Source organism: Pararge aegeria, chromosome 15 (assembly GCF_905163445.1).
Source record: "Pararge aegeria chromosome 15, ilParAegt1.1, whole genome shotgun sequence".
Classification (NCBI taxonomy): Eukaryota; Metazoa; Arthropoda; class Insecta; order Lepidoptera; family Nymphalidae; genus Pararge; species Pararge aegeria.
In genome coordinates, this window is record NC_053194.1 from 8,501,689 (window position 1) to 8,515,944 (window position 14,256).

A 14,256-nucleotide genomic window follows, 5' to 3' on the forward strand; every position below is an offset into this window, starting at 1 on the left:
TATATTTTAAAAAATTCAGTTCCAGTATATTATATTGTAGATTTTTTTCACATCACTTCATTTCTATTAACTTTTTAATACTATAAATTTCAGCAAACCAAAATTGATTTCTCACTGAGTCATAGCGACGCGTGGCTAGCTAGTTTTACTAAGATATTATTCAATTTTACAGCAATTGAACCTTAAACAAATTATCCATAAGCTATTATGAAAAATTGTAAATAACTTCACTCGTAATGGTTACAAATTACAGATGTTCCCGCGATTTGTTTAAGTCTTTGATGATTTCTCGAAATATACAGTTGCTATGAATATATTATAGGTTTACGTTTACCGATACTAATGTTACGCGTGTTGTAGAAATAAATATAAAGGCACCTATAATATATTAATCTTTTAATGCCCTAGTAGACTTTTTTTTATATCGATTTCTCGTTGTAGAGTATATTCTTAAACTCTTTTTATTCCATCAGAATTCTTCTTAAGATAGATATACCTATATGCGTATGTATTATTTTATTTTCTTATGTAGATATTTATTTGTTTCCAATGTGTAGTTTATTTATCCGTAACAATAAGTCTTTACATTTCGAATAATCGTTACCTGATTCTGCCGTGCCTTCAGATCTCTTAGATAGTTACATGGTTACTTTGAACCCAGCTTTGCCCTTAAGGCAATTAATTGAGTGGAAATTCCGAAGTAGGAATCGACATATAACCTATATTACACATTTAACTTTATTTAAGTTTTAGGTTATCTGTTAATTTATAATATGCACAATAAATATATTCTCTTTTTATTAAACTTTCAAATTATATTTACTCAGATATTTTGTTACTTTTTACGTCGTCTTTATCGAAGCTCGCCTTTGTTAATGTTTTTTTTCTTATATTGTGCAAGTATTAAAACAATGTATTTATTCTTACATTCATAATATATCATCATCATCATATTAACCCATTACTGGTCCACCCCAAGGCACTGGTCTCTTTCCACAATGACAAGGGTTTAGGGTAGTCCACCACGCTGGCCCAGTGCGGATTGGTGGACTCGACACGCCTTAGAAAACATTATACAGAACTGTCAGGCATACAGGTTTCCTCACGATGTTTGCCTTGACCGATGAAGTAAGTAATATTTTAATTGCTTAAAACGCACATAACTTATAAAAGTTAGAAGTGCGTTCTGGGATTCAAAATAAAAGTGAGGCCAAGACTTAAAAATAATATACATTTTCATTTAAATCTGAATTAATATCTAATGCTTTTTGAAATTATATTTTGTCACATCTTTCAGTAAATAATGTATCTAGGCATTAAGTTTACCTAAAACAAGATTGTGATCTAAATTTGGGCTTAAATACTTAGGTGCAATATTTTATTTAAAAGACCACTATTATTTAGCTTCCTGTACTAACCGTGATAGCTTTATTAATACACAGAATGGAGTGATAAATCGGTAGCTTAAATGTCACGAAGCGAGCTAGGGTACCTATTTTGTATCGGCAGGACTAAGCCAGATATATAGCTTTAATAGATAAACTTATTGATTTTTTCTTCTAAATATACATCGGAGACTTCTTTTAAATATAACTCGAGCTTCGCATTTCGTTTTATTAGGGTTCCGTACCTCATGGGTGCCAACGGGTACCTATTACTAAGCCCCTACTGTTCCTTTTGTTCGTTTGTCCCTTCATTCTTCTGTCCGTCCATAATCCATTCTGAACCTAAATAGATAGAGTTAAAATTTAAATAGAACGTTTATTTCTATTCAGGAAGAGATCCAAAAGCTATACCACAAAATCGCAAGATTTTGGCTTAGTTTTTGGTTCAACCATTTTAAATTAATTTATTATATTTTGCATAATTTGCAAAATAAAACAGTATCTTAGATAAATTATGTTAAATTGGTATTTGTAATGTTTTCACCTATGAATGAATTAATAAATTTATTATTATTATTATTATTATTATTACCACTAAAACAACAAGTATATGAAGTTCTGACGATCCTTCATTTGAATGTCCAATTCACACAAGCTTTAAGAGTTTTTTTGATCATTTCCATACAAGCTTCATCAGAATAATCATCATTACCTCTACCGTTGGCGTCCACTGATGGGCATAAGTCTTTTCTAGGAGGTTCCAAAATACACGGTCCTTCGCCGCTTGTTTCTACCAGCGACCAGCGACTCGTTATGCAAGCTGTATTTTGTTGAGCTAAACATAAGTAACAAACAAATAAGCAGACAAACTTTCGCATTCAAAATATTATTCGTATGAATGAATCTTAAACTGGTACTTTATTTTTAGCTCGCGGCTACTTAATGTATTTGTAGATGTTCTTAATGGGATTTTAGTGGCAATTTATGTTTTAAGAAAGTATAAGAACTCATATACCATATTTCATTCTACCGCGCACTTAGTTTTAAGAAAAACAGTTTAATTCGGAATGGTGACATACATATTCTCAGCTTTCAACTTCACAACACCTCGTTGGTGTTGTGGTTTGCAGTGGTCTCCGAGGCCCATGGAAATCTTAATAACAAGGTAATGTTCTTAAGATATCAATGGCGAGGTCCTTGGCTCGATTCACCGGTTGGGCAATCAAGGATTGTTCTGTCAAGAATATATAAAAAGGCCCTTGGCCGTGCCTTGGAGAGTACGTTAATCCGTAGACTCCATTATTTCCAAAGGTGTTATAACAATTATCGTTCTAGTCTGCCAGCCCCCATTAAAGTGGCGTGTAGAATATATTAATATAATAAATAATAAAATCGCTCATGACCCTATCAAATCTATACAAAAGAGGAGGGAGCTCTCCCCAGTCGTGGGATGGTAATCGACTAAAATTAATATTCAGGTTGTTAAATATGTAATCGTTACTATGTAAAATAAGTACCTAACATTATTTTTTTCGGTATGATAGCTGGATTCTAGTAGATGGTCTTTGACTGGCACAATATTATGCGTGGTCCAGAAAGAAGCCTCGTTTATAATCGTGTAGGAAAGCAGGGAAACCGACCAATATTTTATTTTATATGGAACCACCCAAAATAAAGAAAAGCTTATTCTTGAGGTTGGAATGTGGAATGCAAGAAAGAGTGCGATTAATGCCAGTACGACTGGAAGCTTCTTCCTTGCAACTTGTAAAACTAGAAAACGTTACTTGCAGATACGGGTTAGTTGATTCCGAGCATTTTTTTTGTAGATTAAGTTATTTTAAGATTTTCTACTTTTAGTAGGTATTTTCAACAATAATAGAACTGTTAAGATGAAGAGCTAATAACATCCTATTCCACATTAATTGATCTCATGATAGATGTGGGAGATCGTGGGAGATTGATCGTGAAATTCTCAGATAGTAACATTTTTAATCAATAACGCATATATCTATTTGAATAAAAATATATAATTTGACTTTGACTTTTGAATCTATAGTAAAGTAGACCATGATAGGAGTATGTAAAAGTAAAATGGACGTTCGAAGCCGGTTAGGTACGGAAAAAGCTATAGTAAATAATAACCCCAGTACGGTAATACGGTATGGTAATGAAATATGTTAGATACGAGTAAGTTGAGTATAGTAGATTAGGCTAACTGCCTCGTTTGTCTAGTGGTTAGCACATGCGACTGCAGTATAGATTAGTATATGCATACCATACTATAGAGATGTGCCCTAAGACTTCACCCGCGTAAATTTCGAGACACAGCGTACTGCTATACGAGTAGTCTACAGCTACCTCAATAAATCAGATACCAAACGTTAAGTTTTTCAATCGTACTGGTGCCAAATATACAAATAATATGCAGATAATATTTTAACATATTTAAACAAACGATTGAGGTGTGAGCGTGTAATATCAGATATATTCTTGCTATTTGAGCTTTAATCACGTAAACGTTGCTAATCGCAAATGACCGTCCCGGGGACCTACCCCCGTTTGTCTTATTTAAAACACTTTTAATTCCCTATAACAAATGATTGCACTACATATAATGGGTATGGGTAACAGAGCTGGGTAAGCAACACTAACCCAAGTCAGTAAATGGATGGGTGCCCGTCTTTGGAAGTTTCAAAGATACCTTTTTATCCATCAGTCTCAGCTCTTGTCACTAACAAAGAATAGTAATTTAGTAATTTTTAAAAGAAGAATTGAAATCGTATTGCTAGTGGATTCGTATGCTATAGGTTAACCAAGAAAATTTCTAACAATTTTTTATTTAGTCCCAGGCGCGACGTGTTTTGCTGTTGTCTGCAGAGTAGTTCTGTCCTCTATCCTCCAAAGTCTCCAGCCTCCTCATATTAATCAAATTTACACGAAATTTGGGTAAAACTAATCTGATAGACCGACCTACCCAATGTAAAAACAATAAATTAAATCGTTTAATATTTGACGAAGTTATGTGTACGATTTCTTTTGTTAGCGTGTTAAGTACTTGTACTACAAAATATGATCGTGGCGAAAGACTGATGATCAAAACTTTTTTTTATTTAATTTAAAACTGATAAAATTACAACGGTTCGCATGTCATTACGCTGCGGCTCTCGGAAACATCGTAAGCATTAATTTTGGAAGCCATTGTACAGTTGTTTATTACATTATGGTACCTGTACTGCACCGTTAAAGTCTATTGTTGTGGTAAAGCGGTTCATCTTGTTAGCTGGTAGACATTGGTCTCAGAGTAATTACAGGAAATGCGATTAATTATAAATTATAATAATATGTTAATTCGTAAGTTAAGTCGTGTCTTAACTTATGTTAAGAAAAGTGAATGCGGACCATTCGGTTTTCTTAACATTTCAGGCCTATCTAAAAACCTGCAGTTGCATTTCAAATAACTGGGGCGTTTGATATCCTATGACTTGAAAGATGATAGCGCGTGTATCGGCGTGACGGTCGATTGGCGCAGTGGGCAGCGACCCTGCTTTTGAGTCCGAGGCCGTGGGTTCAATTCCCACAACTGGACAATATTTGAGTGATGAACATGAATGCTTACAGTGTCTGGATGTTTATCTGTATATTATAAGTATTGATGTATATCTATATAATTCATAAAAATTACTCATCTGTTATCTTAGTACCCATAACGCAAGCTGCGCTTTACTTTGGGACTAGATGGCGATGTGTGTATTGTCGTAGTATATTTATTTATTATTTATATATGCTAATATTACTATTATTTGATAATCTCTTAACCCACCAACACAAATTTGTATGAACCTTTTTTTTTGTTTCAACGTCTAAGTATTTGAAACTACCCGTCGGATTTGAAAATCTTATTCGTATAGTATAGCTCCAGTGGCGTCCATAGAGGGTATGCAGAGGATATAAAATGAAGAAAATCTCCAGTACAAGCTATAAAAAACTTAAAGATAGGCATTGTAAGAGTAATAAAAATCCTACCTTTAAGTATTTATAACTCATAATGGAGATTTTATTTAATTTTATATTATCTGCATACCCTGTGCATACCCGCTATGCACGCCACTGTATAGCACAATACTATAAACAGACGAATATAGTTGTCTAAGAAGCATTAGGACATTGGTGTATTATCGAGACGCAGAAATAGTTACGACGTAGATAAGAGATCCTGGCGGGAAGGGTCAGGACTGAATTTCGAAAATCTATCGTCAGCTTAAAGTTTTAAAGGCTCATTTATTTATCAATAACAAACAGCAGCTAAAATAAGTTTACAAACGTATATTTTTGTTTTTTTATTTTTATTTTTTGGGAACTTTTATCCTGGACGTACTACACAGGAGGACGTAACTACGTACGACGTACTACCCTGGAGGACGGACTGTAAACTACACAGTTAAGATTAAACAAAGAAATAACTAACGTTAGAACTAATACTTAAATATTATAGCCAGATTCACCGATGAGCCGAAGTAACTAAGTCATAGAAATCCATCGCGATCTCAGATAATGAACTACTCAGGGCACTTTGCGCAATGCCTACATCATTTCAACTAAGGTTTCTTTCGGCTCATCAGTGAAACCCTTACACTTAAAAACTGCCGAATTTACATGTGCATTTACAAAACGTATTTTATAACTGCACATGTAAAAATATTCGACAGTACCTCCGTTTTACAACACTCGTAAGAATGATTTCGTTACATCGCTGTACAATAACTTCCAGCAATTTGTTGAAGCTGCAGGAAAGAGAGTTATCTTAATAGGTCCCCCATTTGCTTTTTTCCTGCACAAAGCGGCGAAGTCAAGATTTATGTCATGTTTACACGCGATGCAACATTTATTCGCTTGTAGTGGTATTGGGGTGTATACTCAATATTGTTATTTTGTGAAAAGTAGCAAACAAAATAAGTAATGGGCACCATAAATGTAACTGAAGTCTAAATCTACGAAGAATAAGATACTTAACCGGAACCATTACTTAACTGAAATATGTTTTACAAACTATATACCAAATTTTATTTTACTTAACTAAAATATGGTTTATGAACTATGAACAAATTTTAGTTAAGTACTGGTGTACCTTTTTATTTATACAAGTTAGCCCTTGACTGCAATATTAACTGGTGATAAGTAATGATGCAGATGGTAACGGGCTAGCCTTTTAAGGGTATGGCAATTACATTAACCCAACCCATACCCCTAATTGTTGCCTACCGAACATCTAAGTCGCTTTGCGGCACGTCTTTGTCTACCGACAAACTGTGGCAAATGAGCCAGGCTAGATCAGAGAAAATTTAGAGCTTGTAAATTCCCGGAACCCGGGACCTCCTACATATAAGACAGCACTCATCGCTGCAGCGTCGGATCGATCGGTCGATTTGAAATATGTATGAATATCGAACTTAACGAAAACTTTGCCTATAATGATCATACTATTGTTCACTTTATTTTTGCTAAGCAACCTGATTCTGCCTATTATTTTAATCTATATTCGTCGGGGTAACCGATTTTTCACTCAGCGATTGGTATCTGACCTAAATCGGTAGCCGATAGAATGGAACAATTTTGCAGCTGGTGCTGGTGATAACAAGGGTGTTAATGGTTTAACGCAAAGACGTAACGTTTGGTGGTGTAATGGGGGTCAAGAACCCCACTGAAATGTATATTTCTAACTAAAATAAAAGAGTTGAAAATTTAAGGAGGAATACAAGACACGTGTGTTATGTATGTAGTGTTTCATATTTCGACCTTAGTAAGGACCCAAGCATGTTTTCTATGCCGATAGGTAATTTATTTTTGTAGTTGATCGGTAATTTTTTTTATATTTGATTACTCGTGAAAAGTGATAGGGGTACATTTCACGAGTATGCTGTTCTTCCGCGATAAAAAGGATTTTATATCCATCTCCAGGGTACTAAGTAGGCTTTATTGGTGCTGAATTTAATCAATGTGCAGTGGTTGAGCCAAACATCGGTAACAGCAACCATACACATTTTCGTTTCTAATGTATAGATATAAAGTCAAATTCAAAATCCATTTATTTCAAGTAGGCCTAGTTTATAAGCACTTTTGAAACGTCATGTCAGTCTGTTCCTAGTGACTTTATTACCAGTTCGAAAGGCAGATTCCACTGAGAAGAGCCGGCAAGAAACTCAGCAGATTGCTCTTTTCCAACATCATTTTATAGTTTAACAATCTTTAGAATGTTTCTGTTTTGTGAGATATGAGAGCGGAGTGGCCTGCTTCCTGCTTGGTGTAGTAACCACGATTGGTTAAATGTGGTTTAATATATTGTTTAAACCTAAAGGTAGACCTAATATTACCTTCGGTATAATGTTATAAAAGCATATACCCATCAACCCACAAAGGATTTCTGTACTTTTCTCAGACGATATGCATTTATTTATGTCCGTTTCTAGAAAGTCGATTGTTTATATCAACTTTTTTCTTTAATACAACGACTCTTCAATGTCACTTCGTCCACTCGACCACACTTTATATATAAAACATTTATTCATACAATTCCTTCCTTAAAAATGTTGTACTTGAACTTATTGCCAAAGTTCTCGCATTAGGTACACTTGGAATTTTTAATTCCCTGCCCATTCAACCATTAAATTTAATTTCGTCTGTTCAATATAAAGTGATGTAAACGTTCGCAACATTCTTTCTTCTCTAAACTATGTTAATTAGTTTTTATAGAACTTCCGAATTAATTGCGAAACATCAATCACAGTCAGTCAGATATGCGGTCATAGCCCATTTGGTAGGACTTAGGCTTGACTTTTGCGGGGCCGAGTTCAAGTCCCAGCATGCGTGCATGCGTTTAAAACGCACGCACTCAAAATATCACTTGTTTCAACGGTGCAGAAAATATCGTGATGATGATGATGATGAATCACAGTCAGTACGCCACACTTTTTGTTTGTTAACAAAGACAACAACGTTTATCGCAGGTAGTTGTATAGTTAAAGGTAAAAGTGTACATTAATTAGAATAGAAAATAGTCTGAAGGTGGCAATATTGTTTTTATGTAGGTACAGTATATATTTAATACGTTACAATCTGGATTACAGGCATCAATAAATAGCCTATAATAACATTCTGCTGGACTAAGGCCTATCGCGGGAAGAGGACGGGTTGTGACGACTGTATTCTGGTCTGCCATCATCTCAAAGCAATACGGTAAAGACTGCTGTCAGTGAACATATAAGTTTGTATAACTGTCACTTGCTTTACCAGTGAAGGAAAAGATCGTGAGGAAATCTGCATGCCTGAGAATTCTCCATAATGTTCTCAAAGGTGTGTGGAGTTCACCAATCTGCACTGGGCCAGCGTGGCGTTTACTTTTTCTCATTTAGGGAGGAGATCCGTGCCCTTTAGTAGACCGGTAATGGGTTAATATGATGAGGTTTAAACAAGAAGGGTATAAATTTTCCTAATAAATGGTACAACACTATGGGCCGCCGAAACTTTTCATATAATATATTTAACTAGTACATTATAAGTTTATTTAATACTAATTATATCAATTCAAACTAAACAGAAAAAATATTTTCATCTTGGAACAGTACTTCGGAAGCAAATGTGGATCAAAAAAATAATTATATAAAATAATAATTATTCTATTGATCCAATTGCCGTAATGATTTTTTTGTGCTTCTCTAATCTAACATTCAAAACTAGTATATTTTCTTTACCGACTTAGCATCGGCGTTGGTGGTGTAATGGTCAGCATAGTTGCCTTCCAAGCAGTTGATCCGGGTTCGATTCCCGGCCAACGCATATTTTTTGGAATAATGTCAACGATATAAAATTACATATGATTTTATTTTTTCTTAGTTTTTATTTTGAGATTTGTATAGGTACATTTTCAACAGATAATCTGTTTTAAAGGGACTGAGATATTTTTGTATCGAGTGGTATTTATTGGTTGTATTTATACCGATTTATATTTTTTACAAATTAGCGGCCTGTATAAATCAAATACTCACATTTATACTAATATAGATAGCTTTTATCTAGGAAATCTGACCCTTCACATGATTTCATTTTTCATTTTTATTGTACAGGCCATATTATGAAAAAGAAAATATCTGACGAGTAGGTATAATATTCGAAATTATTTTTATAATGCTCTTTTTTAACCAATACGATAAGACAACACACTACACAAGTTACGAGTAGGTATATTTGCGTCGTCTCAGTTTCAATACTAAACTGAAGTGTATACCCATATTTATATCAAAATACCCACCAGCTCAATGTCAAGATAGTTTGCTGTAATTCAAATAAAATTTTATTTACTTTTTGAATACTTTTCAATAAATTAAATGAGAATTATTAGAAAATTTGCTAATACATTAAGTAAATCATCTGGCACATATCAAGTGTATAGCTTGGCTTTAGTGGTAATAAAAATTTTTGTAACAGAGCTCGTCCGGGAAAATACTACTACAATGTTTATTTCTGCTAAGCAACATTATTGCAATGCTGTGTTCCGGTCTGAAGGGCGTGGTTGCCGGTGTAATAACAGGCAAAACGCCTCAGATTGATGGGAACAGGGCGGCACGTTACAGGACGTGTTTCTTGCATGCTCTAAAAAGTGATGCTCTGTTAATAGGCGATGTTTTTGAAGTAAAACTTCTTTAGGCGCGACTAGGGAGTAACTCAGAATTTTTTCTGACGGAAGTAACGCTTACGTCAGACGTTTGTGTAGTTTCCGCTATTTAAAAATAATAATTTTGATTGGTCTTAAGTGTATGTCATATTCTCCAAGCTTTTTGACTCATACGACAGCAAGTGGAAACATCATAATCAATTAGGATTATTTATTGAATAAATATTCAATACTTCAAAAAAAATATATAAATTGCAAAGTTTTTTGAAAATCTCTAAATATACTTGTTTATTTATTACTTTTGTAATAAATGAGACATTCACTTATAATACCACAAGAGCTTCAAAATTATCGGGTATTTCCCGATAGGTTCGTTGCAAACAAATGAAGGATTCAAGTTTTTCAGGTTAAAAAATTGCAGGGAACCTTGAGGGAAATGCCAGATAATTTTGAAGCTCGTGTGGTATTCGGGGGATTATTTTTCCGTCCCAAATGTCGGCCAATAGAATTGCACCATGAGACGAAATGTACAGTTAACAAATAAGAATTTCATAATGAATAAATATAGAAAAATATATATAGCAACTACCAGAGAAAATTTTCAAAAAATTATCAGTATAATGTAGGTTGTACCACGTGACGTCGAATGGTGCAATTCTATTGGTCGATATTTGGGTCGGAAAAATAATCTATAATATTCAATGACAAGGTTATATTGACATGTGCTGATCTAACCTTCAATTTTTTGAAATAAAAATTTTATAAAATGTGAAAGTCATATTAATGCATTTTAAATAGAATATAAAATGAAATATTGAAAATTAAATGAAATGAAAGAGTTTTACTGTTTCATCAATAAATAATAATAAAAGTTTTACTTAAATCGCGCGTAAAGTCTTTTTTTTATTTACCCACTTTACAAAATTACTCTAACATAAGTATCTGGTGAAAATACTTTATGTTAACTAGCAAAGGCTAAAGATCTGAACAATTTAATAAAAAAAAACCACAAATTAACCCCGTAAAACGAACCTTCGATCACCCAATTAAAGGCACGCAACGCACACCTCATCCCGGAGGTCATCATTAAGAAGGCCGACGTTGTTTAGCGTGTATTGACTTCGTTGATCACGACCGTCACGAAAAGAGCTTGCGATGAACTAAACAGATGAACCCCGCCTAAAGAAGCCCTTATATCTCAAGAGTGAGTAATTTCCCAGGATGTTTCGCGAAGACAAATGTTCTAAGAAAACACATATTTCACTTTTCCGTGCACTTTATTTTAAAAAGAAAATTGAATTCAGTGTTAAGACAAGTACTGTCTTAGTTTGGGACTTCAATTTTCTTTTTGAGTTCACTTGGGGTTCCCTGTAATCATATTGTTCAGATGCTCGAAAAATCAGTAATAATTTAACAGGAAAATGTGTGTTTTTTTATCCAGTCGTGACCGAGACGAATCGTTCCGAACTGAGTTGAGGTAAATTTCGTATTTTGCTGAAAATTCTATTCATCATTCTTTTCATCACAGAATGCCTGTAGAAACATCTGGAAGACTGGTCTTCGTCTACCACTGTACCAGATTATTTAAAGCTCACGCTGGGAAATTGTAGAACCAGCTCACTTTTTGCTCTCGCAGGAAAGGTTTTAAGAAAAGGTTTTACTTTAGATGCTTTATCATTAGCCTCCTTCCGTAACTTTTCTAAGAAGTTGCCAATTTGTCGTTTGTATACTCATCCACCAATCCGCACTGGGCCAGCATGGTACGGCCTTAACCCTTTCTCATTGTAATGGGTTGATATTATGTTTGCATACTCATAGCAAATTTTGTGTAGAAATGGCAGCTTGTCATTAGTTGGCAACGATAAGAAATCGCATCTAGGTATTAAAAAATATCAAATAAAAAGTTTATTTTATTGCTCGGAATTGTGTGAATTATTAGGTAATTTGGTCGGGGTTGGCTGAAAGAGAATTGTTAGGAGGGCTTGTCTCGCTACTTTTTCCTCTACAAAGCGACGATGTAGTCGTGATTTATGTTTTGTTTACATCAGATGCAACATTAATTTATTGATATTAGGGGGTCGATTTTATATTCATGTAAGAATTATATTAACCATGCATATTAAGTACAAATTCAGGAAATTTTTGAAGCAGTAATTTTTGTATCGTTTTTTTTAGCGTTGCAAATAATCTCAACCACTCCCGTTTTCGTCAGGAATTTATCTTGTATGTGGAGAAATAAAATTACTTTCATAAATACGACCCAGCTAATAAGTTATGCTATAAACAATTTTGGGCACGCGCGTGTGCATAAATTACTCCAACGTGTTCTCTACTTAAAGTTGTGCAATAAATTATTTTTCATAAATTGAGAATAGGTGGTGGTCTCTGATGAAAAGCTTCGGCTGCATTAAATATTTCGGTTCAATTCAAACTTAACTACGATATGTGGAAATCTTTTAGGGTTTGAGGTTTCTTATAATTGTTAACGTAGGTAGGCCGCTTAGTTTAACTAGTTAGAGGCCAATGGGCATTTGTATAAAATCATAGACTCGGTAAGCGAGTACTGCTATTGGCTAATCTAGATACGAATAAGAACGATGAAATACGAATTTAAAAAAATTAATGAATGATAAAAACAAAGTATACGCGGAGCGTACAAATACCGTGATCAAATGGTTTTTTACAATGTGAATAGACATACATTTTATAAACACATTTGTCTTATTATTTTTTCATTTTATTCATCGTTGATGGTCATCGTCATCAAATAAACCGATTACCGGCTCATTACAGGGCACGGGTCTCCTCCCACAAGGAGAAGTGTTTCGGCCATAGTCCACTACGCTGGCCCAGTGTGGATTGGTGGACTAGGCGAGAAAGCGGACTGGCATAATAATTATATCGTGCCGCAGATGAACACTCTGTCGGGGAACAAGCTCACAAACCACCATAAGTATTTATTTAGGCGAGGCATTTTTAAGTGATAACTGTATCAGCATCCTCTTTAAAATACAACTTTACGATAATTATTATTTACAAAACTCATAATTTGTGTTGAACAAATTTCTTTATTTATCCATATGGCTCTCAGACATGTCTGAGAATATTTAGGGCTTAAAATCATCTCAATTTGGCGCCGGCGTAAGGGGCACGACCGGTTTAGTTTGTTCATTCTCGTAACTCATGTAATCTGCTTTAACCATTTGCAGAATTCACACGAGATGTATTGTTGGTGCATATGGATAAAATCGATCAATCTTCTTGCGGAATTTGTGCGCCTTAAGAACGAATAATTAACGTTATGTGCGCACATAATCGATATGTTACTTTATTAGAACAGCTGTATTTGCGCGTGGGCTGCAAACTGATTTTGTTTCAATTTAGCTTAACTAATGACTTATTGTTTCACGTTCGTTAGGAAAAAAATACAATAACATAGGAACATACGCAAACTTTCGTTCGTGTATATCATTAAAGACATAATATAGTTGTAGTTAACAGTTCCATGTTATAGAGAGCACGAGCACTAATGTAGCTTAGTATCTATACCTACTTATAATAAAACTGTTAATGGTAGATTTCTGTACAATTAATATATTTTGAAAATTTTGACCGGGGGATGATACTTTTTATCCCGATAAACAACTAGTTACCTCCGGGAAATGGGATGAAAATTTTTATAAATTTTACTTCATAGCTCCGTTAAATTTGAACCGATTTTAATAATTCTTATCTGAAAGTGTTTACTATCAAACATGTATTGTCTAATTTTATTGAAGATTTGATAAATATTGTCGGCGATAAAGAACATAACTCTTCACAAATAACAGCAAGTCGCAAGGCATATGGGACAACGATCGAAAGTATGCGTACCATCTTACTAATATTATAAATGCGTAAGTTTGTGAGGATGGATGTATGTATGTATCAACTAAAATAATAACAACTTACTAGAGTTAGTAAGTTGTATACAGTTGTACAACCTCTCAACATATAGTCGCTGGATATCAAACACGCGTAATCCCAACAAAATGTTCAGCAGTGTTACTCTATCGGTTCATGGGACAAAAGATTCTGTTTATTTTTAAATTAACAATTGTTTGACCAAGCAGATATCCTACCTGATAGTAAGAGAAAACTCATCGCCTATAAACAGAGCATCACGTCGCAGGGACTATACGAGGGACACGTCCTGTGTCCATCAAT

The 14,256-nt window shown here is 34.3% G+C and overlaps 1 protein-coding gene and 1 non-coding gene across 2 annotated transcripts in view; one reads left to right on the forward strand and one right to left on the reverse strand.

Annotated features, from left to right (window-relative positions):
* LOC120629689 (monocarboxylate transporter 10-like) overlaps positions 1 to 14,256 on the reverse strand; it is a 215,796-nt gene that overhangs the window by 71,942 nt on the left and 129,598 nt on the right. The window lies entirely within an intron of this gene.
* Trnag-ucc lies at positions 9,144 to 9,215 on the forward strand. Its single transcript has one exon. It is a non-coding gene; the product is annotated as a tRNA-Gly (tRNA).